Source organism: Bos javanicus, chromosome 8 (genome assembly GCF_032452875.1).
Source record: "Bos javanicus breed banteng chromosome 8, ARS-OSU_banteng_1.0, whole genome shotgun sequence".
NCBI lineage: Eukaryota > Metazoa > Chordata > Mammalia > Artiodactyla > Bovidae > Bos > Bos javanicus.
Window position 1 is genome coordinate 36,022,657 of NC_083875.1, and position 25,769 is coordinate 36,048,425.

The 25,769-nt window shown below is 36.7% G+C and overlaps 1 protein-coding gene across 13 annotated transcripts in view; it reads left to right on the forward strand.

Moving 5' to 3' along the window:
• The window catches only part of PTPRD (protein tyrosine phosphatase receptor type D), a 2,538,842-nt gene that overhangs the window by 1,389,179 nt on the left and 1,123,894 nt on the right, over positions 1–25,769 (forward strand). For all 13 annotated transcript variants that reach the window (XM_061425298.1, XM_061425300.1, XM_061425301.1 and 10 more), the window contains exon 8: positions 3,338–3,371. The gene's annotated coding sequence lies outside the window, so the exon portion shown is untranslated. The remainder of the gene's footprint in view (positions 1–3,337; positions 3,372–25,769) is intronic.

Below are 25,769 nucleotides of genomic sequence, written 5' to 3' on the forward strand. Positions count from 1 at the left end.
AGAGGTTTTGATTTGTCCTGTTCTTTGGCAATTCCAGTCATGTGAAAGAAAATATTTATTTAAATATCCCTGGGACAGATATCAATTAAGCATTCCCTAATAAACATTTATTTTAATGGGATTTTCTTTGCTAAATTTTGGTTGCCTTTTGAGTGAAATAGGAGACTAACATCAGATCATTGTTCTCAGGAAGCTGTTTGTCCCTATAGTCCCTAGTCCAGCTATGTTTGCATTACATCTGGCACAGAAGAACAATGCAACAATAAATTCCAGGCTGCTTACCAAAGACATTTATTTAAATATATATATATATATTTATGTATTTGTTTTTGGCTGAACTGAACCTTTGTTGCTGCATGGACTTTTTTCTAGTTGCAGAGAACGGGGTGTACTCTAGCTGTGCACACTGCTCACTGGTGTCTTCTCCTGTTGTGGAGCAGGGGCCCTAGGGCACATGAGCTTCAGGAGTTGCATTGTGAGGGCTCAGTTGTTGTGGGTTTTGGGCTCTAGAGCATAGGTTCAGTAGTTGTAGTACATGGGCTTTGTTCCTCAGCATATGGGTTGTTCCTGGATCAGGGATTGAACCTGTGTCTCCTGCATTGGTAGATGGATTTCTCATTGCTGAGCCACCAGGGAAGCCCACCACTGACATTTCTCTGTTTCTTTATCTACTGGTGATAGCCCTAACCCATCAGTGTGTAAAGTCCACACTCTTATTTTTTAGAAAATCAAAGTCATAGGTTTACAGATATTAATAATTATATCTAAACTCAATTAAATGAAATTTTTATTAATAATATTAACATTATTAATATTTCTAAAGTTGCTTCCATAATGATATCTGATTTACTCATGTTAAAACACTTTGGTAACTTTGACTCTTATAGGGGACCATGTCTACTATTGACCTGGTGGTAGACTCAGACTATCAGTACGTGTTCAATTACTGAGTGTTTTTCTACTTTAGGAGCTTTGCTGAATCACAAATTTAAATCTATATATATGCATATATATTTCTTAATTATGTGTTATACCATTGTTCTTCCTGTGAGAAGAACTGTAGAGCATTGAAATAACACATAATTCTGAAGATGAAATATCAGTCTAGATTTAGGTACAAATAATCTAATATAGTTCTTCCTCTCACCAAATTAAGAAACATTGCTCTTATTTTGGGAGAAGGAAATGGCAACCTACTCCATTATTCTTGCTTGTAGAATCCCATGAACAGGGGAGCCTGGTGGCTGCTGTCCATAGGGTTGCACGGAGTTGAACATGACTGAAGCGGCTTAGCATGCACGCATGCATTGGAGAAGGCAATGGAAACCTACTCCAGTACTCTTGCCTGGAAAATCCCACGGGCAGAGGAGCCTGGTAGGCTGCAGTCCATGGGGTCGCTAGGAGTCGGACAGGACTGAGCAACTTCACTTTCACTTTTCACTTTCATGCATTGGAGAAGGAAATGGCAACCCACTCCAGTATTCTTGCTTGGAGAATCCCAGGGACAGGGGAGCCTGGTGGGCTGCCATCTATGGGGTCGCACAAGTCGGACACGACTGAAGTGACTTAGCAGCAGCAGCTGTTATTTTAAATATCCACATTAAAATCTTTACATTGATAATTTAGGTTTAATTATTCAACTCAATATTTTTTCCTGGATATTTAATATATGAAAGCAATAAGAAAACTGTTAATAAGACAGATGTATAGCCAAGTTATAATCATCTAGGAAGGAAAAAAAAAAAAAAACCTGGTAGGAGCAGTTGCATGGAATTGTTTGTCAACATTTTGAAGCTGAAAGTGATTATGAATCCAAAAGGAGAATAAAGAACAAGACATTGTGAATGTGTAAAAGTGAAGTTGCTCAGTCGTGTGCGACTCTTTGCAGTTCCATGGACTGTAGCTTACCAGGCTCCCCCATCTATGAAATTTTCCAGGCAAGAGTACTGGAGTGGGTTGCCATTTCCTTCTCCAAGGAATCTTCCTGACCCGCAGATCAAACCTGGGTCTCCCACGTTGCAGGCAGACACTTTACCCTCTGAGCCACGAGGGAAGCCCCTGCAATTACACAATCTGATCTAACATAATTAACTTGGCCAGGAGTAAAAAGTTACCAACAAAGTAATGTTGTCATTTCATTCTACATAAAGAGATTTTTTTTTCCCCCTAAGAATCTGCTACTAATGTCATTCTTGCTGCAGGGGTCACCATGTTAATTGTTCAAGGCAAATGTGTCACTGTTCTTTAAAATACTAATTTCAAACATATACTGTACTAATAGAGGTCCAGTAGTATTATCACCTTTCTGTACAGAATTCAAACCTTCAAATAAGATGTTTTTAAATTTTTAAAAAGAGAAAATATTCCCATATGGTACAAAAAGAATTTAACAACTTGCCTAAAATGTCATTTATCAATAGAGGAAATTTCCTTCAACTTTAATTCCTTAATTTTTTTGTCATGAAACTAAAGTGTTTAATTCATAATGGTATCACTAGTCCTTCAAAATTAAAACTTTATTAGCAGAAACAGGTGCAATACAACTAGTCTTTAAATGATGAGAGATAGCCATAAATTACAAAATATGGGGGGAACACTTAGATTAATTCCTTCTCTGGGCATTAAGACAAGCTTCATGGAGGAGATGCTAATTGAAGTGGAACTGAAGAATGAGTAGAAAGAATATTGAGGCAGAGGAAAAGGGAAAAATTAAAATATTGTTAAATAAAACATTTGTGTTTAAAATAGGGTGTGAAAATATGGCACCAGTGTCTGTGATAGATAAACTTGAAAAAGAGAATGAGGGTGCATTGGAGAGTTTTGGGGGAAAATTTTAGGTAGACTAGGAGCAACTGATGGAACCCTGCTAGACACTGGGACAAATACTTGAGCTTTTTTTTTTTTTTTTTCTGTATAGACAATAGAGAGGTTTTTTGAGCTTAGCAAAGGGATTTATATGGCAGTCTCAGAGCTGTATATTAGGATGTGTGTCATGACTGTATTCATGCCAGAACTAAGATTGTATTATTCAATAGACTCTGTATTTCTGCCTACTTTTAAATGTGAATACCAGAAGAAAACATTGTGAAATATACATATGCCAGTATGCATATGCAAAAGATATTGAAAGCAAGCAATTATCTAATTTGGATGTAGAATAGTAGGGATGCAATGCTTTCATCTGAAATAGCTAAATGATTTAGATCAGACAAGGTATTTTCATTGCTTATTTAATTTTGATTCTGTAGATAAATTCACAGTATGTGTTTTAAGACAATTTGAATGTTTTTGGAAGTTTTTATGATTGCAATATCAAAATATGTTTTTGTTGTTTCAGATGATGGTGCCTATGAATTAACTAAACTGCTGTGGTAAGTTGGTTTTTCTCTTTTCAAATCTATAGTGAATGTTTTTCATTCTAAGATTCAAAATGATTTATGTCCATATAAAACCTACAAAAATGTGAGCACTTAAATGGACTGAAAGGCATGTTCTGGAGTAGGCTACATTGTTTTTTCCAGGGATATAACCCTTCCCTATTTTCTTCTGATTGGAACCAAAATTAGAACTCAAAGAACCTCTTGTACACTTATACCAGGAGCCTAGGAAAGGCTACTATTTTCCAAATGTTTTCCATTTCACTTTTGCCATCTGTTTGCCCAGGATGATCCTGAGAAAACATGCTAATATTCATGCTATCAAAGACAGTGCAATGTATTTTAAAGACATAATTTTTAAGAGGAAGTTAAAATTATATAGAAATTTGATAAGAAGAACCAGATGTTTCTCCCCCCCCCCCCCGCCCTGTAATTCATGGAGGTGTTAATGAACTTAGTCATAATATGCAGGCTGATTCTCATTTTTCCAGTTTCATAGCTGATTAAATCCAACTTTGTTTTAGTTGAATCATTGTATTGGAAAGCAGAATTTTTCTTTGTTACAAATGCACTGTGGCTCCTTGTGGGGATTTCTCCTGAGTAATGCTATATGTGGCAGAAGGAAACATGGTACAAAATTTGTGCAAAATAGTAGTAATAATAAAATGTAGGCTACAGTGGTGTGCTCTCAAGAAAGAAAAGTTAGAGTTCTCTGCAATATATTAGATTTTTTAAGATGTTTTGTTTCTTCTGTTCTTTTCCAATGAAAACAAAGAATTTAGTTTTCAATTGCATTATGTCAATGGAGAGGTTTGTTTTCATAGATGCTTCACTTATTCATACTCTTATTCAAAATCTCTCAAATTAGAAAAGTAGTAAGTAGCCTGTTAGTGTCTAAATCTTTAGAACGAATACTATAGTGTTTCTATTGAAAATGAAGCACTCAATCATTACTGCACAGATAAGTATTTTTGTTTTTGCTACTATTCTTAAAAGATGTAAATACTGAAAAAGAATTAATATCTTAACTTCCATAATTGCCTTGGATTATTATGATTGTTCATTGAACACTAAGATGAGTGGGTGTGGTTTGCATCAATCTAATTCATCTCTGAGAAATTGGTACCCTTTTATTTCTATCTTGGAAGAACAAACTCAACATGTTTGTGTGTTTTTGCAATACTGAGGAGCTGGTATTTTCATGGACTCTTTGCATTGTCAGACTTATAAGAAGATTTTGCATCAGGTCATTACCTATTTGACTTCTTTGAGAGTTTATTAGTTTAGAGTTGATGGAGAAGTTTCACTATTTTTTTTTTCCCTTCTTGCAATAAAGAAAAAATAATAATAAAACAGAACCTTTGTATCACATCCTGCCCCTACCCATAGATTCAACTTCTTGGTAAATTAAGACTTAGTCAAAGAACCAAGTGATTGGGAGGGGGATAATAAGAAGTTTGGAGTTGCAAGAAAAGTTTACAAATATTTTGGATAAAAAAGAGGAATGGGCAACTGTATGGGATGCTGTGGGATTTAGGGAAGAACAAATATTGGAGGAAAAAATTTGTGAGTGCTACTGTATGATATATCAATGTCTCTCAAACTTGGATGTGCCTAGGAACCACTTGGGCTATGTTGTTAAAATGTAGATTCTAATCAGGTAGATCTACACTAAAACTCAAAAATTTGCATTTCTGTGTTCCCAGGTAATGCTAAAGCTGCCAGTTCAAGAACTAGCAACAATTTTACAAAGAATTCTCTTTGTTTACTCCCTATTCAAGAATTTCAGTCAAAACATTGCTTTTCAAGTATTTGATTTGGATTTATTAGTGCTCTTACTTCACTGTTTAAAGATTAATTTTAAGATTACAGGAGGAAAATACCAGTTTTTAGTTCAGTCACACACAAAGAAGACTGGATCTTGCTTGCTCCCAAGGTCTATTTTCCCTCTCTCACTGGTTAATCCACAGTAAACTGTGAAGGATTAAAGAAAGTCAATTTGTTTGAGTTGAATAGTTTTCAAGTGCATGAGATGTAAGATTTTACCCAAAAAAGGCATTTTTAAAAATATTGAAGTATATTCAGAGATAATCATATCATCATCCTGCAACAGTAAAATTATAAAAAGCAACAATGGCTGTGGGGGTTGGAGTCCTAACCATAATGTAAGTAAGCATTACCATCATTGCAGTGCTTAAAAGGACTCGACTTTTATATTGAAAGCATAGTACTGTGTCCTATTGATACTATGAAAGTTATGCATCACTCCATGGGAAATAGATGGGGAAGCAGTGGAAACAGTGTCAGACTTTATTTTTTGGGCTCCAAAATCACTGCAGATGGTGACTGCAGCCATGAAATTAAAAGACGCTTACTCCTTGGACCAACCTAGATAGCATATTCAAAAGCAAAGATATTACTTTGCCAACAAAGGTCCGTCTAGTCAAGGCCATGGTTTTTCCTGTGGTCATGTATGGATGTGAGAGTTGGACTGTGAAGAAGGCTGAGCGCCGAAGAATTGATGCTTTTGAACTGTGGTGTTGGAGAAGACTCTTGAGAGTCCCTTGGACTGCAAGGAGATCCAACCAGTCCATTCTGAACGAGATCAGCCCTGGGATTTCTTTGGAAGGAATGATACTAAAGCTGAAACTCTAGTACTTTGGCCACCTCATGGGAAGAGTTGACTCATTGGAAAAGACTCTGATGCTCGGAGGGATTGGGGGCAGGAGGAGAAGGGGACGACAGAGGATGAGATGGCTGGATGGCATCACTGACTCGATGGACGTGAGTCTGAGTGAACTCCAGGAGTTGGTGATGGACAGGGAGGCCTGGCGTGCTGCAATTCATGGGGTCGCAAAGAGTCAGACACGACTGAGTGACTGAACTGAACTGAAGTTTATTCAGATTCCAAGGAGATTATCAAGAAGGCAGGATAGAAATCAGACTAGGTAGGATGGGTCAAGAAACCCTGAGTAATAAGCCAAGAGTTCCTTGTCCAGTGGTGTAAAAAAATCTAAAGGAATTTCCAGAACCAGGATTTCCCTAAGAGCCTAGAGAAGGCCATGGAAGGAGAAGTAGTGAAATCAGTCTGCAATTTCATGCTCTCCTTCCTTGAGATGAGTGTGTCTCCACCCAAACTACATGTTATAACCACCAAAGAATTTAAGGGAAAAAAAAAAAAAGTTACCTACTGGGCCCTCTCAGAGTCTCTTGGATGGTGCCTGGCATCCAAAAGTTAATGCTCTGGCTTCCTAGTGATTCTATGGGGGACTGGAATGGAGAACCACTACTCTGTTATCAGGGCTTGAAATTTGCATTTTTAACATGCTGTAGATGTTACTGCTCCATGAACCACACTTTGAGTAGGAAGGGCCTGTTGTTTTTGTTGTTGTTTAGTAGCTGAGTTGACTAACAATAACCGCTTTGCAACCCCATGGACTGTAGCCCACCAGGCCTCTCTGTCTGTGGGATTTCCCGGGCAAGAATACTGGCATAGGTTGCCTTTTCCTTCTCCATGGGATCTTCCCTACCCAGGGATCAAACCCACATTTCCTGCATTGAATCTTCCAAGGATTCCTTACCACTGAGCCACCAGGGAATACCAGCAAAGGCCTACCAACCCCATAAGTTTTCCCTCATATTTCAGGAGAATCAGTATCACTTAGGAGTACTTACCTTCTGTCTAAGTATGAGGGGAGAGAAGGAAGAAGTAGAAAGAAGAGAAGAGACATTGAAATTGTACGTGGTGGGCCCTGGGTAGAATATTCAACTCCCCACCTGATTGGATTTGAAGAGCAATAGAAAAATCCCTGTACTCCAAAGAATGTAATCAAATCATAGGGTATCTGAATTTTCATTTTTAAAATTAATCTGATTTTAATGCTTTCCTCACCTGACTATGAAAATATTATCCTTTGGTACAATTGTTATAAACAGAGGATTGAGAGAAGACTGAAGTGCGCAGGAATCTGAATTTTATTAGTCATCCCACATGTTTCTAATCAGGAATAGAGCTTGGGAGCCACTGTTTTAGACCACACACTACATTCTTTCCTGGCCTTCATTCAATAGGTATAAATATTCCTCTCTCAGGTTAATATTTTATTTTATGTCCTTATATACAAAGTACACAACAAAATCTATTCTTTTGTGAAAATTCCTTTTTCATGGGAGACACAGGTTCTTTTTTCTTTTTTTTTTAGAATAGCCAGAATTTTTTTTAAAGACTTAATATTCATGACAATAAGACAAAAATTCAAATAGGACTATTAAATTTACTTTTAGTGATTTTGCCAAATCTCTTTAGTAAACTAATAAAATAATGTGAAAGGCTACCTAAATGAGTTATTTTCATTACATTATCATTGACCTTAAGGAAAGAAGTTTTGCCTGTATATGAGGCATTAAAAATGTATCAGTTAAAAAGGATTGATTTTCATTATAGACCAGAGACACAAAGGGCATCATGAAAGGATTAGATATCAGGAAAGTGTTTCTGGCAGCGTTCATACGGGTGTTGGTGTTAGTGGTGATGATTGTTGTAATGGTGATGATGGTTGAGGTGATGAAACTGATGATAAAAATTATTGTTCATTGGGCTTCCCTTGTGACTCAACTGGTAAAGAATCTGCCTGCCATGCGGGAGACTTGGGTTCGATCCCTGAGTTAGGAAAATCCCCTGGAGAAGGGAAAGGCTACTCACTCCAGTATTCTGGCCTAGAGAATTCCACGGACTATATAGTCCATGGGGTCGCAAAGAATCGGATGTGACAGAGCAACTTTCACTAAGCACTTATAATGGCTCAGGTATTGTACTAAATTATTTATATTTATTACTTTGTTCTATTGCACAGTCCTATGAAGTACTGCAATTATTACCTGTAACATAGAGCTGAAAGATGTAAGAATTAGAAAGCTTAAACAACTAGCCAAATTTGCATGGCTAGACAAGTAATGGAACCTGAGTTTGATCCAAGATATATCAATTATCTATTTTTGTGTAACAAACTACCCTAAATCTCAATGCCTTAAAATAACCACTTGATAGTCATCATGATTCTGTAGGTTTACTGGGCAATTATTCTGCTCCACCTGAAGTTGGCTGGGGCCACTTACATGTCTACATTCAAGTAGAAGCTTAACTGGTGGTCTCAGTTCTTCATGTGTCCCCTCTTCCTACATGATGAGTCATTCTTCACAGCTCTCCACAGTGTGGAGAGAATAGCTTAAACTTTCACATCACGCAGTTCAGTTCCAGGGATTGCTCCAGGGCACAGGCCCCGTGGCAAGTGCCTCACTGTGCAGCATGCTCGCTAATGCCTCACTGGTCAAAATAAAGTCCAAACTCAAAGTCAGTGTGGGAAGGAATAAAACCAGCACACAAATTCCTAGAGGCATGGTTCAGTCTCCCATACCAGACATGGCTGACTCTCAGACCCCCTGTGTTTTAACTACTACAGCATGTTTCCTTCCAGGAGATTATGAAAGTGAACATTGGAAGGAAACAGACCATATAGTATTATTGAAGAGTCACTATAGATAGACTTGATCTGAGTTTAAACCAACAGTAATGAATACGTTTATGTATTTGAGAGGAAATTTATTATATATACACCATTCAATATTGAACTGGATGACAAGGTTCAAAGTTCAAGAATTCTGAACACTTGAAAGGATTTCTCTGTAGTCTGACTACCAAGATGAATCAATATGTAGTTGGCAAAATCATGAAAATTCCCACACTGGATTTCTACTCTTGCTCTAATGTAGAATCTGCTTGTTACAAGTACCTATCTGCATTTGGGTAAATAGTCGGAGAAACAGTGATGATGTTTAATGTCTATTTAGGTTACTAAATTGGATCTTAGTTGGATTCTCAAGGCTGATCCCAAAAGCATGTGGAAAAGACCTGCATCTGAAAGATTCAAATGGCAGAAGACACCTGCTATTAACAATGACCCATCTGTAATATAGAGCAACCTCTTAATATGAGTTTGTGAATAATTTTGGATTTTGAACAGGCTTGTGCCCTAATGGACTTCAGAATAAATTAGTTGGAAAATAGGCTTCCTGCTTATCTAGAACTTTATTATTATGGTCATCAGTTTTCCCAGCCTGTGATGTATCACATCACCCTCACTTAGGGCCTTACTAGAATCTTGATTGTCCGGCAAATCCATAATAATATAGAGAGTTTTGCCTCACTGCTTTCAAGCTATTTTGTTCTTGTTGTTTAGAAGCTCCATAGAGAGCTTCTGTCTACAGGACTATAAATTTGGTACTTTTTACCAGCTCTAAATTTTCTCTAATGCCTAAGAGTAGTTGGATCAACAGCCCACTCCTGTCATTTAGAGACTAACAATGTGGAAAATTGAGTGAACTCATTATGATCACCACTCAAGGCTTCTCCCTGTGAACTGAAGTCTTCTTTAAATTTTGAAATAACTTCTAAATAAGAAGGCAAAAAGCGAAAGTGTGTGTAGAAAAACATGTTTTTTAAAATTTTTTTCTTGGCTCAAAATGCAAGTATAGTAGCATTCCCCTCTGTCAGGAGTGGAACCAGGATCCATTCCCGTATTCTTCAAGGAGTTCTGTCATACTAGTCAATAAAAACTGAATCCATCTTGCTATAAATGGAAGATAACTAACACCCTAATATATTAAGCAGGATTTCTAAGTTGCACCAACAAAATAATTAGGTGCATGTACAAACGAGGATTCACATGTACAGAATTCAAATTTTGTGTATGCAAAACAGATAATTGTGCAATCAACTAGGTGCCTTTGATTAAAATTATTGTATATGCAAATTCACTACTTGCTGAAGCAGTTGTATTTTGGCACAGGCATACATAATTTGCGATTTGTAATTTAAGGTAGTTTGATGGCAGAAATAGTCTTACCTATTGGATCTTATGTTTTAAGTATTAACCAAATACTACCTTTTTCTTTTTTTTATTCCATTTTTGATAATCATTTTCCTATCATTTTAAAGATGACATTTCTCCTTGTATCAATAACATTTTAACAAATATGAAATTAGATGGATTTAAAAATTAATTAGAACATTTAGTGTAGTCTCTTATTTAGGCTTATTGTACACCTTAATGGTGCATTTTAACTTATAAAAAAGATATTTTCATAAGTACCATCTTGCAACCAATACTACCTTATTACAAATCTCATGTTGTTGTAAAAAACAATAGCAAAATATACTGACCCTTGCATATTGTATGTCAGACACTTACATTTCACAGCCAGCCTGGGATGAAGATTTACCACATTTTAAGGATGAGGAAACTGAGACAAAAATCATGTTATTCTGCTAGGGTCATGAAGCAACTACATGGAAAAGCTAGGAAGTTCAGAATGTGGTCAGAGTGTGGCTGCTGTCCTCCTTAGAAGCAGCACAACCTCTGCTTCAGTTGCTCCTTTCAGACAGTTGTAACTGTCTGATAAGTTATAATGAGACGTATTTGTATAGAAAGTATCTCTTCTTGCTCTTCTCTCTCTCTTCTTTTCTCCCACTTTCTTATTCATCTTTCATCTTCCCTTAAAGGCAGGATCTAGGACCCTAGAAAACAGGTTCGAGAGCCTGGAGAGCTGGAGGATGAAATCGCACATTGATGGTTGTGGGCCAGTGTTTCAAGGAGCTCAGAATTCATTTCCCTGTGTCTCTTGATCACCATGTTAAAAGCAAAATCTAAGCACACTGTATTCCAGTTTCACACGGTCTTTGCTTAAAACTCTCCAACTGCTCCTTCGTCTTACTCAGGTTGAAAGCTAAAGTTCTTACTATGGACTTCAAGGTGACTCATGATCTGGCCTGCTCTCAGACCTGGTCTTCTATCTCCATTCCCCGCTGTCATTTGTTCAGTCTAATGCAGTGTCCCCTTCTCCCTAGAATCTTGTCAGCACCCTCAGGCCTGAGGTGCTATGTACATGCTTCTCTTCTTAGAATGCTTTCCCAGTATAACAGCAGTTGGTTTCCCCCTGTGACTGTCAAGTTTCTTCTTGAATGTCACCTTATCACCGTGCTGTTTCCTCCCACCTCTGCCTCTTCTTGTACCACTTAATCTATTTTCTCTTGCCTCCAGAGCACTTACATACCACATCTATTATAAAGGTGTTTATTTGTCTAACTTTTCCTTCTGCAATCTATAGAAAGTATAAGAAGACAGTGGCTTTGAATAGAACATTCCCTGTATATTCTGACCCTGGTACAGAGGACATACTCAGTAACTAACTGTTGCACAAATTAATTGTTACATAGGTTTCTTTTGTTTTGTTTTAGTTAATTTATTTTTAATTAGAGGGTCCTTGCTTTACAACGTTATCGGTTTCTGCCATATACCAACATGAATAGCCATAGGTATACATGTGTTCTTATGCAAATTTTTCCCTACTTAGCTGTTGTCAGAATGATTGAATCTGTGGTACAACACAAAATGATTTTCTTTACAGCAGTAATACACATAAAGACATGTTTGTCAATGGTTACTGTGTTATGTTACATGAGACAAGCAAAAGGAGGTGGAACAGAAAGTTACTGCATATCATGATAAACGATTATAAAATATGATCAGAGTTTTATTATTTTAGGGAACCTAATTAAAGTCAGTGGGTTTCCCAGGTGGCTCAGTGGTAAAGAACCCACCTGTCAATGCAGGAGACATGGGTTCATTCCCTGGGTTGGGCATATCTCCTGAAGAAGGAAATGGCAACCCATTCCAGTATCCTTGCCTGGGAAATCTCTTGTACACAAGAGCCTGGTGTGCTATACAGAGGGGTCACAATAGAGTGGGACATGACTGAAAGACTAAATGACAACAGCAAATAAAATCAATAGCTACACATTATACTGTCTACTGTGTATCATCCCTTTTTATATGTTAGACATGTATAATTTAATCCTCACAACAACCTTATAATGGAAATACTATTATTATATCTATTTCATAGACAAGAAAACTGATGTACTGAGATTTTAAGTAAATTTCCCAAAGTCATACAGTTCTATAGCCTCTCATAACAGTATTTTCACACTGTGGTTTATTGCTCAGTATTAACTCTCACTAATGATCTTGATCAAATTTCCCATTTTCAGATATTTTCATCCACCAAGAGTAGCAATATAACTGCATCCCTTTGCACCCTTTATCTAAGAAAGCTGTCTTTAATTTACTCTTTCTAATGTCTCAGAAATTATCTTAGAGAAATTAGCAAATGCATTAATATACACATGCTGCACACTTTCCCGGATTAATGCCTATAATTACAGGAAAAAAAAAAATTCCTTTTATTTTTCTCTCATGGCAGTTTTAGACTGGGTATTTAAGCCTTTCATGTTAAGATGCATTTTTGGAATCATGTCTCTTCATAAACCTATAAATAAGAAAAAGTCTATGATTGAAAACTAGCTTTATAGTGAAGTCATAGAATTGTTTATAGTCACCTTTCGTAATACCTGTCTGGATTAATGCTTAAAACTAAGGTAACTTTATGTCCTAGATTGCTTGAACCATTCCAGTTGGTATCTGTTTTTCAAGTGTAAATATATATATATATATATATATATATATAATTATTAATAATTATATGTACTTTCATTTTTGAAAGTGTCTAGCATGTCTAGCAAAGTGTCTAGCATGTCTAGCAAAATGTCTAGCATGGGCAACAGATTTTATGTTCGTCTATTTAAAGTGAATATGAGATACTACCAAAAGTCTTAACCTTAGAGGAAGATTAAGTATCATCAATAAATTTATTTAATTTCAAAAGTAATCACTAAATTAAAATACAGAGATGGGGGAAATAACATATGCTTACCAAAATAAGACACACTAGGCAGATCTGAATTATTCTTCTACTTGCTTAGTAAAAATTCCCTCAGTGAATTTGATAAACCAACTTGAATTATTAAAAGAATTAATCTTTGCTAGAAAGGATTAAGCATTAGCTTTATTGCTCTAGGTCTTTGCTAGAATTCACATAAACACATAGTGAAAGCATTAAAGAAGAAATAGATAAAATACTGTGCTCCATTTACTATTCCACAAAATTCAATCAAATGTGAGCCTCTTCTTTGGCCATGCTGGCTCCAGCGAAGGAAAAATCAAACTTCCAATCATCCTTGGCACCTGGACTCACAGCCAAACTCTTTTTAGCACCTCTTGGCATTTAATAAGCACACAGCCAGCACGTCTTCTGCTTGAGCTCTGTTGAGACACAGGTTCCTGGAAGGCCCAGCCTGTAGATTTCACATGAAGAGGTTCCCCCACCACCACCCCCCTTTTAGAAGGAAATCTTTACTATACTGGGGCTCAGGATCCTGAGACTGCTACTCATTTCTCTTATATTCCATAATACTCATAAATTCCAAAGTATTCTGAAGAATAAAGCCAACTGTCCACAACGTGTCAGACCTATAACCTACTTCCTGACTTTTTTTTTTTCCTTTAACTCAAGCGCCTAATTAAGAAATTAACACAGAAACATTAATCACAATATTTGTGAATTTTTTACATGCAACTATTTTAATTGTATGGAAAAGAAAAGGCTTTATTTTTTTCTTAATATTTTGCTGTTTAAAGTACATTTTACTGTTACTCTTTTCTCTATTACTCCCCAGATTCTTGCTCTATCCACTGCTATAAAATGTTTATTTGTCTTCATATTAGTTAATTGCTTTCTCAGATGACCGAATCATCTTTAAGAATCTCACCACAACCTCTGTGAAGCCCCCAGTAAGGCTACTGAAATCCTAATTCATTTCCTTCACACACCCTCAGTCTTCAGTCAATTCTATTTATGGGATCTTTTCTCAGGTGGCTCAGACAGTCAAGAATCTACCTGCAATGCAGGAGACCAGACCTGGGTTCCAGCCCTTGGTCAGGAAGATCCCTTGGAGGAAGGAACGGCTACACATTCCAGTATTCTTGCCTGGAGAATTCCGTGGACAGAGGAGCCTGGCTGGCTACAGTCCATGGGGTCACAAAGAGTTAGACATGACCGAGTGACTAACACTTTTGCTTCACTTCTTTTCACTAAAATATGTTATTAGATCTGCCAGAGAGGCTTGGAGACCTTGTCTAAGTGTTATACCTCTTTGTTCCACTGTGAGGCAGACTAGCAGTTCAGCTACATGATAAGTTCCTGCATGGTGCCTGAGCCCCTAAGCTGCCTGCAAGAGGTTCCCAGACTTCATATTGGTCACTTAGGGAAATCTAGAAGGTGCCTGACATTACAGATGTACAGTGGAAGCTATCTTTCTAATTACACCTACACACTAGAGTCTATGTAAGTTAATTCCAACAAAGCTCAACGTAGAAAAATATTTTCCTTTTTTTTTTTAGCTGAAAGTCTAAATTTTCCTGAGGTAAATATTTTTTATAAGTCAAAGAAGGCTACATTGTGCTTCTGAAATTTCTTTAGACAGATGTCACAGAAGGAAATGGATGTGTATGCAAATGTGGCCCTAGTGGGTGATCATAATTGTTTTATGAAACAGTGTATTTTAAAAGAAGATATGACTGGAATTGTAGGTTCACACTGTCCCTCTGCCATTTGCTTTCTGTGTATCTCTGGACTATTCACTTTAATTATATGGCTGTGTCTTTAAATGAAATATGCAAATCACAAGTGTCATTCATGCCAGATTTGTGTAGATTAAATTGGTTAATGTAAACAGTATGAATAGGGAGGTGCTTGGTTTATTGACTGCTCCCTCATTCAACATATTGGGAATAATCCTTCTTTCCTTTAATCACTTTCACTAAATTTTGTGAAGTCTGAGCATACACACACACAGAGTCATGCTACAGAGTAACTTGAAGCCCTCTGGGGTGAAATATGTGCTCACTGAAAGACCAGTAATCTTATTTCACTTCTTTCTTCAAAATATATATGAAAGGATTGGTTTACTGTAATTACTGACCTAGGTTAGGCTTAGAGCAAAGGCAGAATCTGTAAGCATTTTGAGCTACTTGTATAAGATTGTCTAGAACTTCACTTTTCTTTCATTTATCTTACTCTCTGAGCCTATGTCTGAAGGCTGTTTATCAAAGAGAGGGAGAAAATCTATATCCTGGGGAAAAAATTGTGGAGAATAGATATTTGACTGAGCCTCTGACTGACTTTGCAGTGCATGTGAGCCCAAATGAAAATGGGTGAAAACACCAAACAATTTTACAGGCTTTCGGGGGTGCTTGTTAAATGAAGATAGAACATGTAGATTCATTATTCTTTTTTATGTCAATATTTTGTCTACATTATGTTTGGAGACTTGTATTTGTTCAACCTACGAAACAGCTTGAGTCAGGAAATAAAATTCCTATCACTCAGATAGCACTTTAGAGGGGAAAAAAAATGTAAATGCCTCAAACTTTGAAATACTTTGCTCAGAAAAAATTATATATGGAATGCACGCATGTTCAATAAATTGTAAAGGATACTGCTTTTAAATTATTTGTGAGTTTCAGGATGCACAGTCGTTTCAGAGGAACTGTATTTTTGAATGTCATATCCAATGTGGAAATTTAGAAACAACATTGAGAATCTGGGTAACAATAGTGAAGCATAAACCAATCAGTGATGAGAAAACATACCACACTGGAAAGTCCCAATAGTAACTCTTAGTGATCAAGGAGTTCATTGTATTGTGTAGTATTGGCAAACAATCTACCCCTACAAGTTAAAAGAAACCCTAACAACCAGGGTGAAAAAGCAATCAATTTTAAAATGTCAAGAAGTCTACTATTTATTTTCAGGGAGTTAGTTTAGTTAGAAAAGTTGTTACAAGTGCCAAAACCCTGGAAGGGACATATTTTACAAGTTAAATGCAAATATGCTGGATTCCTATTGCAAGAACTCAAAGACTAGCTTTAACATACCAGGTGATCTATATTGGAGTCATACAAGATGATGTTTCTACACTGAATAAGCTCTTTGAGTGGAGCTGTCTGACCCACAGAAATTCCCTTTTATTCAAATACTATATTTTCATACACAAAGTAAATGGGACATGGTTTGTTATAATATGCAGCATGGGAATTTGAAAATCCTGATAAATCTAGATTTAGTTTTCATCTTCTACACCAATAAAATAAGTGGCCATGGACAAGTAAACTACTTAGATACGTATACTTTATCTGTAAAATATATATGCCTTTGAAAAGGAATGTATATAAAAAGTTGATAAAATGTCTCATACTTTGAATTCAGTGTGCTCTGACTATAATGTGGTTGTTTGCCAAATATGTCCAGTATGTAGGTTTGTGTTTATTAAACCTTTTGTAAGTAAATAGGGCTTTGAGATTAGTTCTGGCCAATACATTATGACTAGGTGGCACTAGTAGCAAAGAATTCACCTATCAACGCAGAAGACACAAGAGATGTGAATTTGATCCCTGGGTGGGGAAGGTTCCCTGGAGTAGGAAATGGTGACTCACTCCAGTATTCTTGCCTGAGAGTCCCATGGGGAGAGGAGCCTCGGGGTCTACAGTCCATGGGGTCACAAAGAGTCAAACACAATTGAGCGACTGAGTGCAGCATAGTACAATACACTGTGAATAGAGTGAAATATCCCCTTGGGGACAAATATTTAAATGCTGTTGCTTTCTTCTCTTTGGAACATGACTGTCAAGTCATTGACAGCAGCTAACCTCTATCATTCTTGGTCCTTGGGTAGCCGTGGTGAGCCAAATACCTTTAACTCTGAATTTGTAGCACTAAGGAGAAATAAATGTTTGAGATTTGGACCTGATTGTTACTGTAGCATAACTTAGCCTATCCTTAGAAATACAATAAGATCTCTCTTAAAAATTTCTTACTTATTCACAGAAGAAGGCCCCATATACTCAAAAAAGTTTGATAAGTATATAGGAATAAGTTAAAGGCATAAGTATAAAATGTGTTAATATCTGAATTTGCAATTTCTCCTTGGCCTAGTCATTTGATTTATATAATGCATTAAGAAACTCTCAAGCTTGGCAATACCTCCTTCAAATACTCAAGATGATTAAGAACAAGTTATTTAACAAGTTTATTCTTTCCTCTCCTTATCCTAAATTTGCTTAGTTGTATTGTGTGCGTGTGTGTGTGTCTGACTCTTTGTGCCCCACTAGACTGTAGCTCACCAGGCTCCTCTGCCTATGAAATTTTCCAGACAACAATCCAGAAGCAGGTTTGCATTTCCTACTCCAAGGGATCTTCTAGACAGAGGGAATGACCCCACATCTCCTGTACTGGCAGGTAGTTTCTTTACCACTGTGCCACCTGGGAAGCTGAACAGTTGTGTTGTTGTTGTTCAGTCACTAAGTTGTGTCCTACTCATTGTGACTGCATGAACGGCAGCATGCCAGACTTCCCTGTCCTTCCCTATCTCTTGGAGTTCACGCAGACTCATTCCCACTGAATCAGTGATGCCATCCCACCATCTCATCCTCAGTCGACCCTTTCTCCTCTTGCCCTCAATCTTCCCCAGTGTCAGGGTCTTTTCCAGTAAGTCAGCTCTTCACATCAGATGGTCAAAGTACTAGAGCTTTAGCTTCAGCACCAGTCCTTCTGATGAATATTCAGTGTTGATTTCTATTAGGACTGGTTTGTCTGATCTCCTTGCTGTCCAAGGGACTCTCAAAAGTCTTCTCCTGCACCACGGTTCAAAAGCATCAATTCTTCGGCACGCAACCTTTTTTATGGTCCAACTCTCACATCCATACATGACGACTGGAAAAGCCATAGCTTTGACTATCTGGACTTTGTTGGCAAAGTGATGTCTCTGTTTTTATTTATTTATTTATTTTTTAATTTTATATTTGATGTCTCTTTTTTTTTTATTTGCTGTCTAAGTTTGTCATAGCTATTCTTCCAAGGAGCAAGCATCCTTTAATTTCATGGCTGCAGTCACCATCCACAATGACTTTGGAGCCCAAAATTAATTAGTTGTATTCAGTTCAGTTCAATTCAGTCGCTCAGTCATGTCCAACTCCTTGTGACCCCACGAATCACAGCAAGCCGGGCCTCCCTGTCCATCACCAACTCTCGGAGTTCATTCAGACTCACATCCATCAAGTCGGTGATGCCATCCAGCCATCTTATCCTCTGTCATCCCCTTCTCCTCCTGCCCCCAGTCCCTCCCAGCATCAGGGTCTTTTCCAATGAGTCAACTCTTCACATGAGGTGGCCAAAGTATTGGAGTTTCAGCTTTAGCATCAGTCCTTCCAAAGAATACCCAGGACTGATCTCCTTTAGGATGGACTGGTTGGATCTCCTTGTAGTCCAAGGGACTCTCAAGAGTCTTCTCCAACACCACAGTTCAAAAGCATCAACTTCGGCGCTCAGCTTTCTTCACAGCCCAACTCTCATATCCATACATGACCAATGGAAAAACCATAGCTTTGACTAGACGGACCTTTGTTGGCAAAGTAATATCTCTGCTTTTCAATATGCTATCTAGGTTGGTCATAACTTTCCTTCCAAGGAGTAAGCATCTTTTAATTTTATGGCTGCAATCACCATCTGCCGGGATTTTGGAGCCTCCAAAAATAAAGTCTGCCACTGTTTCCACTGTTTCCCCATCTATTTCCCACGAAGTGATGGGACCAAATTAGTTGTATTAATATCTTTTAAATCTTTTCATCCAAGTTGCTTTGAGTGTGTACAATGGTAAACATATCTTCAATGTGCACACTCATATTTGAAAAGAATTCTTGGGCTCTTGTAACTTTATTTCCATCTGTTCTATTATTTTGTTCAGAATCTCAAATATTTATGTGGTACTTAATGTGTGTAAAGTATTTGGTTCACTGGGAAATAAGTCAGCCTTCAAATAACATGGAGATTAGGAGTGCTCACCCTCTACACAGTTGAGTATAACTTATTGTCTGCCCTCCATATAAGGATTTCCTCCAAATCTGCGGTACTGGACCCATGAATTCAATCAACTGCAAATCGTGTGGTACTGTAACACATATTACTGAATAAATTCAAGGATAAATGGACCCATGCAGCTCAAACCCATGTTGTTCAAGGGTCAACTCTATCTTGAACATAAGACATTTGCCTTGTCTTCAGGAAGTGTTATAATCTAATTAGGGAATCATTCCAGAAATATATGCAAGTTACAATAGCACACGAATCTGAATCATGCCAAACCACAAAAGAAAATATTATCATTGCAAAAAAGTTCTTTGATCTGAAAATACAGTTCTCAGATTATGGAAATATAAAAACACTCTGGTGATGATATGGCAGGGAAATTTAAGAATATATTCAACAATTAGAAGGGGTACTTTGCATGTGACTTCTGAGCACATTTCTATTTCAAAAGAAGACACACTGTTTGTGAAATAGTGTTAAAATAGTATTTTAAAAACTGTGCTTGCTAGACACTCCTCTATAACCATTTTTCTCACTTGTAATTAGTTTCATCCCTTTCTCTTCTATTTTACCTTCTCCTAATATCTGTTCCTATAAGTCTATTGCTGTTAATCAGTGGTGAGGCAGTATTGGAAGATATTTTGTATAGTGATCCATCCAAAGGGTCTGGAGTTGTAGAAAGCTGGAATTTGAAAATGATTCTGTTGACCATGTGACTGTGAGCAAGCATTGTGATATCTTTGAACTTCTGTTTCCCTATAAATGTAATAGGGTCAATAAAGTGCCATGCTTATGATGTTGTGTTTTGAAACAACAAAATACATTATTAGCACATAATAAGTACTCAGTAAATTAGCTTACATTATTATCATTTTTTCTCTGATATTCACTAGCTGACAAATATATACATTTTAATTTACCATTCTTGCTTGATGAAAATAATTTGTTGAGAATTACAGGAAAACATCTGTGGCATTTTTGATACCAGGAAAAATTAACAAGAAGAGTATTTTTCTGTCATGGAAGATTGTTCTTTATTACTCATATAGCACTTGCATCATCTATAATGAATGCACAGAGACACTGAGTGTATATATTAGTGCATATAGAAATGTATCTTATGTGTGCATAATTATTCAGTAAAAAATGTATCCTTGGGTCATATTTCTATATGCTCTATCTCCTTTGGAAATTAAAGAGCCATGCTCACATAATACAGCCTCAACTCTCTGGGCCAAACTCTTTCTTTGCTTGAGATATAAGGGGAAAAATTTGTGTTTAGTTCTTTCTAGTTTGTAGACCTGAAACTTGGTATCCTTGCCCACTTCTTGTTCACTTGTTCTTGGTGTCAATTGAGATAAGATTGCTCTGATCATTGCTGAATACTAAAAAATGTATATTCTGCACATTATATTCTGTGTATAATATGATGTTTTACTGGTGCCAGGCTTTCTTTTCAATCCTTGAATCTATGTGCAAAATGTTATACTACTTCATAATGAGAGATCCAAGCGGTCTTATTTCATTCTCATAGACCTGTTTAAGGCTTTTGAACATGACTCTATTAATTTTTCTTCCTTTTAAGATTAGGTTTATTTTTAAGACATAGACTATTTCATTTCATATCTCAAAGCTCTTTAGTGTTTAGAAAATGTTTCTCTTTATTAAATACCAATTTCAGTAGGATATCAGCAATTAAAAACCTAGTGTTGAATTTCTTTTAAGCTGAGTTAATGGATTTGGGCTCATAGGTGAAATTTAATTCATAATCCTAAACACTATTTAAGTCAATGCATTTCATGAAATAATTGGTTACATTTTATAATTTAAAAGATAATTTGATTAATGGAGGAAGTTTTGCTTTTTAGTAATCACAGATTAAGTTGTCTGTACCTGAAATAAAATTTTACAACAGGGTAAAACTGAGGAAGTTCAAACCTCAGCAAATTTTCCTGCAAAATGGTTATCTAGCCATTTGAGTGCTGGTAAGAAAACAGTCTTACATACCTTATATATATAAATTGTGTCAGAAAAGAATTTTGAGTGTAGATTTTTTCCAAGTATATGGAAAGCATTCAGTAAAGATTATCTTAAATAATCTTTAACAGTGAAATATGAATTACAGGTGTTTAATAGTGAAATATGAGTTACAATCAAGAGGAATCATAGTATAATCAACCATTAAGGTGTAATAATAAAATTTTCTTTGAACATTTTTTCTTCCTCATGTATTACATTATTAAAATGATTTAATACCACTTCCTTTACAAGAAGAATCTCTTCTCAATTCTCACAGACTTTTTGTTATTGGGGTAAATATATATAACATCCAAGTTCCTATTTTTTCCATTTTCAAATGTATAATAAATAGCATTACATATATTCACATTGTTCTGCAGTTATCATCACTATGCATTTCCATAGCTTTTTCATCATCCAAAACTGAATTCCAAGAACACCCAGGACTGATATCCTTTAGCATGGACTGGTTGGATCTCCTTGCAGTCCAAGGGACTCTCGAGTCTTCTCCAACACCACAGTTAAAAAGCACCAATTCTTTGGTGCTCAGCTTTCTTTATAGTCCAACTCTCACATCCATACATGACCACTGGAAAAACCCTAGCTTTGATTAGACGGACCTTTGATGACAAAGTAATGTCTCTGCTTTTTAATATGCTGTCTAGGTTGGTCACAACTTTCCTTCCAAGGAGTAAGCGTCTTTTAATTTCATGGCTGCAGTCACCATCTGCAGTGATTTTGGAGCCCAGAAAAATAAAGTCTGACAGTTTCCCTACCTATTTACCATGAAGTGATGGGACTGGATGCCATGATCTTAGTTTTCTGAATGTTGAGCTTTAAGCCAACTTTATCACTCTCCTCTTTCACTTTCATCAAGAGGCTCTTTACTACTTCTTCACTTTCTGCCATAGGGTGGTGTTATCTGAATATCTGAGGCTATTGATATTTCTCCCGGCGAATCTTGATTCCAGCTTGTACTTCATCCAGCCCAACATTTCTCATGATGTACTATGCATATAAGTTAAAAAAGCAGGGTGACAATATACAGGCTTGACGTACTCCTTTTCCTATTTGGAACCAGTCTGTTGTTCCATGTCCAGTTCTAACTCGCTTGCTGACCTGCATACAGGTTTCTCAAGAGGCAGGTCAGGTGGTCTGGTATGCCCATCTCTTTGAAAATTTCCACATTTTATTGTGATCCACACAGTCAAAGGCTTTGTCATAGTCAATAAAGCAGAAATAGATGTTTTTATGGAACCCTAGCTTTTTTGATGATCCAGTGGATGTTGGCAATTTGATCTCTGGTTCCTCTGCCTTTTCTAAAACCAGCTTGAACATCTGGAGTTTCATGGTTCACATATTGCTGAAGCCTTGTTTGGAGTATTTTGATTTTTTTTAAAATTTTATTTTATTTTTAAACTTTACAATATTGTATTAGTTTTGCCAAATATCAAAATGAATCTGCCACAGGCATACCTGTGTTCCCCATCCTAAACCCTCCTCACTCCTCCCTCCCCATACCCTCCCTCTGGGTCGTCCCATTGCACCAGCCCCAAGCATCCAGTATCGTGCATCGAACCTGGACTGGCGACTCGTTTCATACATGATATTATACATGTTTCAATGCTTTTCTCCCAAATCTCCCCACCCTCTCCCTCTCCCACAGAGTCCATAAGACTGATCTATACATCAGTGTCTCTTTTGCTGTCTCGTACACAGGGTTATTGTTACTATCTTTCTAAATTCCATATATATGCGTTAGTATACTGTATTGGTATTTTTCTTTCTGGCTTACTTCTCTCTGTATAATAGGTTCCAGTTTCATCCATCTCATTAGAACTGATTCAAATGTATTCTTTTTAATGGCTGAGTAATACTCCATTGTGTATATGTGCCACAGCTTTCTTTATCCATTCATCTGCTGATGAACATCTAGGTTGCTTCCATGTCCTGGCTATTATAAACAGTGCTGTGATGAACATTGGGGTACATGTGTCTCTTTCTCTTCTGGTTTCCTCAGTGTGTATGCCCAGCAGTGGATTGCTGGATCATAAGGCAGTTCTATTTCCAGTTTTTTAAGGAATCTCCACACTGTTTTCCATACTGGCTGTACTAGTTTGCATTCCCACCAATAGTGTAAGAGAGTTCCCTTTTCTCCACACCCTCTCCAGCATTTATTGCTTATAGACTTATGGATTGCAGCTGTTCTGACTGGCGTGAAATGGTACCTCATAGTGGTTTTGATTTGCATTTCTCTGATAATGAGTGATGTTGAGCATCTTTTCGTGTGTTTGTTAGCCATCTGTATGTCTTCTTTGGAGAAATGTCTATTTAGTTCTTTGGCCCATTTTTTGATTGGGTCATTTATTTTTCTGGAGTTGAGCTGTAGGAGTTGCTTGTATATTTTAGAGATTAGTTGTTTGTCCGTTGCTTCATTTGCTATTATTTTCTCCCATTCTGAAGGCTGCCTTTTCACCTTGCTAATAGTTTCCTTTCTTGTGCAGAAGCTTTTAAGTTTAATTAGGTCCCATTTGTTTATTTTTGCTTTTATTTCCAATATTCTGGGAGGTGGGTCATAGAGGATCCTGCTGTGATGTATGTCGGAGAGTGTTTTGCCTATGTTCTCCTCTAGGAGTTTTATAGTTTCTGGTCTTACATTTAGATCTTTAATCCATTTTGAGTTTATTTTTGTGTATGGTGTTAGAAAGTGTTCTAGTTTCATTGTTTTACAAGTGGTTGACCAGTTTTCCCAGCGCCACTTATTAAAGAGATTGTCTTTAATCCATTGTATATTTTTGCCTCCTTTGTCAAAGATAAGGTGTCCATATGTGTGTGGATTTATCTCTGGGCTTTCTATTTTGTTCCATTGATCAATATTTCTGTCTTTGTGTCAGTACCATACTGTCTTGATAACTGTGGCTTTGTAATAGAGCCTTAAGTCAGGTAGGTTGATTACTCCAGTTCCATTCTTCTTTCTCAAGATAGCTTTGGCTATTCAAGGTTTTTTGTATTTCCATACAAATTGTGAAATTATTTGTTCTAGCTCTGTGAAGAATACTGTTGGTAGCTTGATAGGGATTGCATTGAATCTATAAATTGCTTTGGGTAGTGTACTCATTTTCACTATATTGATTCTTCCAATCCATGAACATGGTATATTTCTCCATCTATTAGTGTCCTCTTTGATTTCTTTCACCAGTGTTTTATAGTTTTCTATATATAGGTCTTTAGTTTCTTTAGGTAGATATATTCCTAAGTATTTTTTTTCTTTCCGTTGCAATGGTGAATGGAATTATTTCCTTAATTTCTCTTTCAATTTTCTCATTATTAGTGTATAGGAATGCAAGGGATTTCTGTGTGTTGATTTTATATCCTGCAACTTTACTATAGTCATTGATTAGTTCTAATAATTTTCTGGTGGAGTCTTTAGGGTTTTCTATGTAGAAGATCATGTCATCTGCAAACAGTGAGAGTTTTACTTCTTCTTTTCCAATTTGGATTCCTTTTATTTCTTTTTCTGCTCTGATTGCTGTGGCCAAAACTTCCAAAACTATGTTTGAATAGTAGTGGTGAGAGTGGGCACCCTTGTCTTGTTCCTGACTTTAGAGGAAATGCTTTCAATTTTTCACCATTGAGGATAATGTTTGCTGTGGGTTTGTCATATATAGCTTTTATTATGTTGAGGTATGTTCCTTCTATTCCTGCTTTCTGGAGAGTTCTTATCATAAATGGATGTTGAATTTTGTCAAAGGCTTTCTCTGCATCTATTGAGATAATCATATGGTTTTTGTTTTTCAATTTGTTAATGTGGTGTATAACATTGATTGATTTGAGGATATTGAAGAATCCTTGCATCCCTGGGATAAAGCCCACTTGGTCATGATCTTTTTAATGTGTTGTTGGATTCTGATTGCTAGAATTTTGTTAAGGATTTTTGCCTCTATGTTCATCAGTGATATTGTCAAAGGCTTTCTCTGCATCTACTAAGATAATCATATGGTTTTTATTTTTCAATTTGTTAATGTGGTGTATAACGTTGATTGATTTGCAGATATTGAAGAATCCTTGCATCCCTGGGATAAAGCCCACTTGGTGTATGATCTTTTTAATGTGTTGTTGGATTCTGATTGCTAGAATTTTGTTAAGGATTTTTGCCTCTATGTTCATCAGTGATATTGGCCTGTAGTTTTCTTTTTTTGTGGGATCCTTGTCAGGTTTTGGTATTAGGGTGATGGTGGCCTCATAGAATGAGTTTGGAAGTTTACCTTCCTCTGCAATTTTCTGGAAGAGTTTGAGCAGGATAGGTGTTGGCTCTTCTCTAAATTTTTGGTAGAATTCAGCTGTGAAGCTGTCTCTGGACCTGGGTTTTTGTTTGCTGGAAGATTTTTGATTACAGTTTCAATTTCCGTGCTTGTGATGGGTCTGTTAAGATTTTCTATTTCTTCCTGGTCCAGTTTTGGAAAGTTGTACTTTTCTAAGAATTTGTCCATTTCTTCC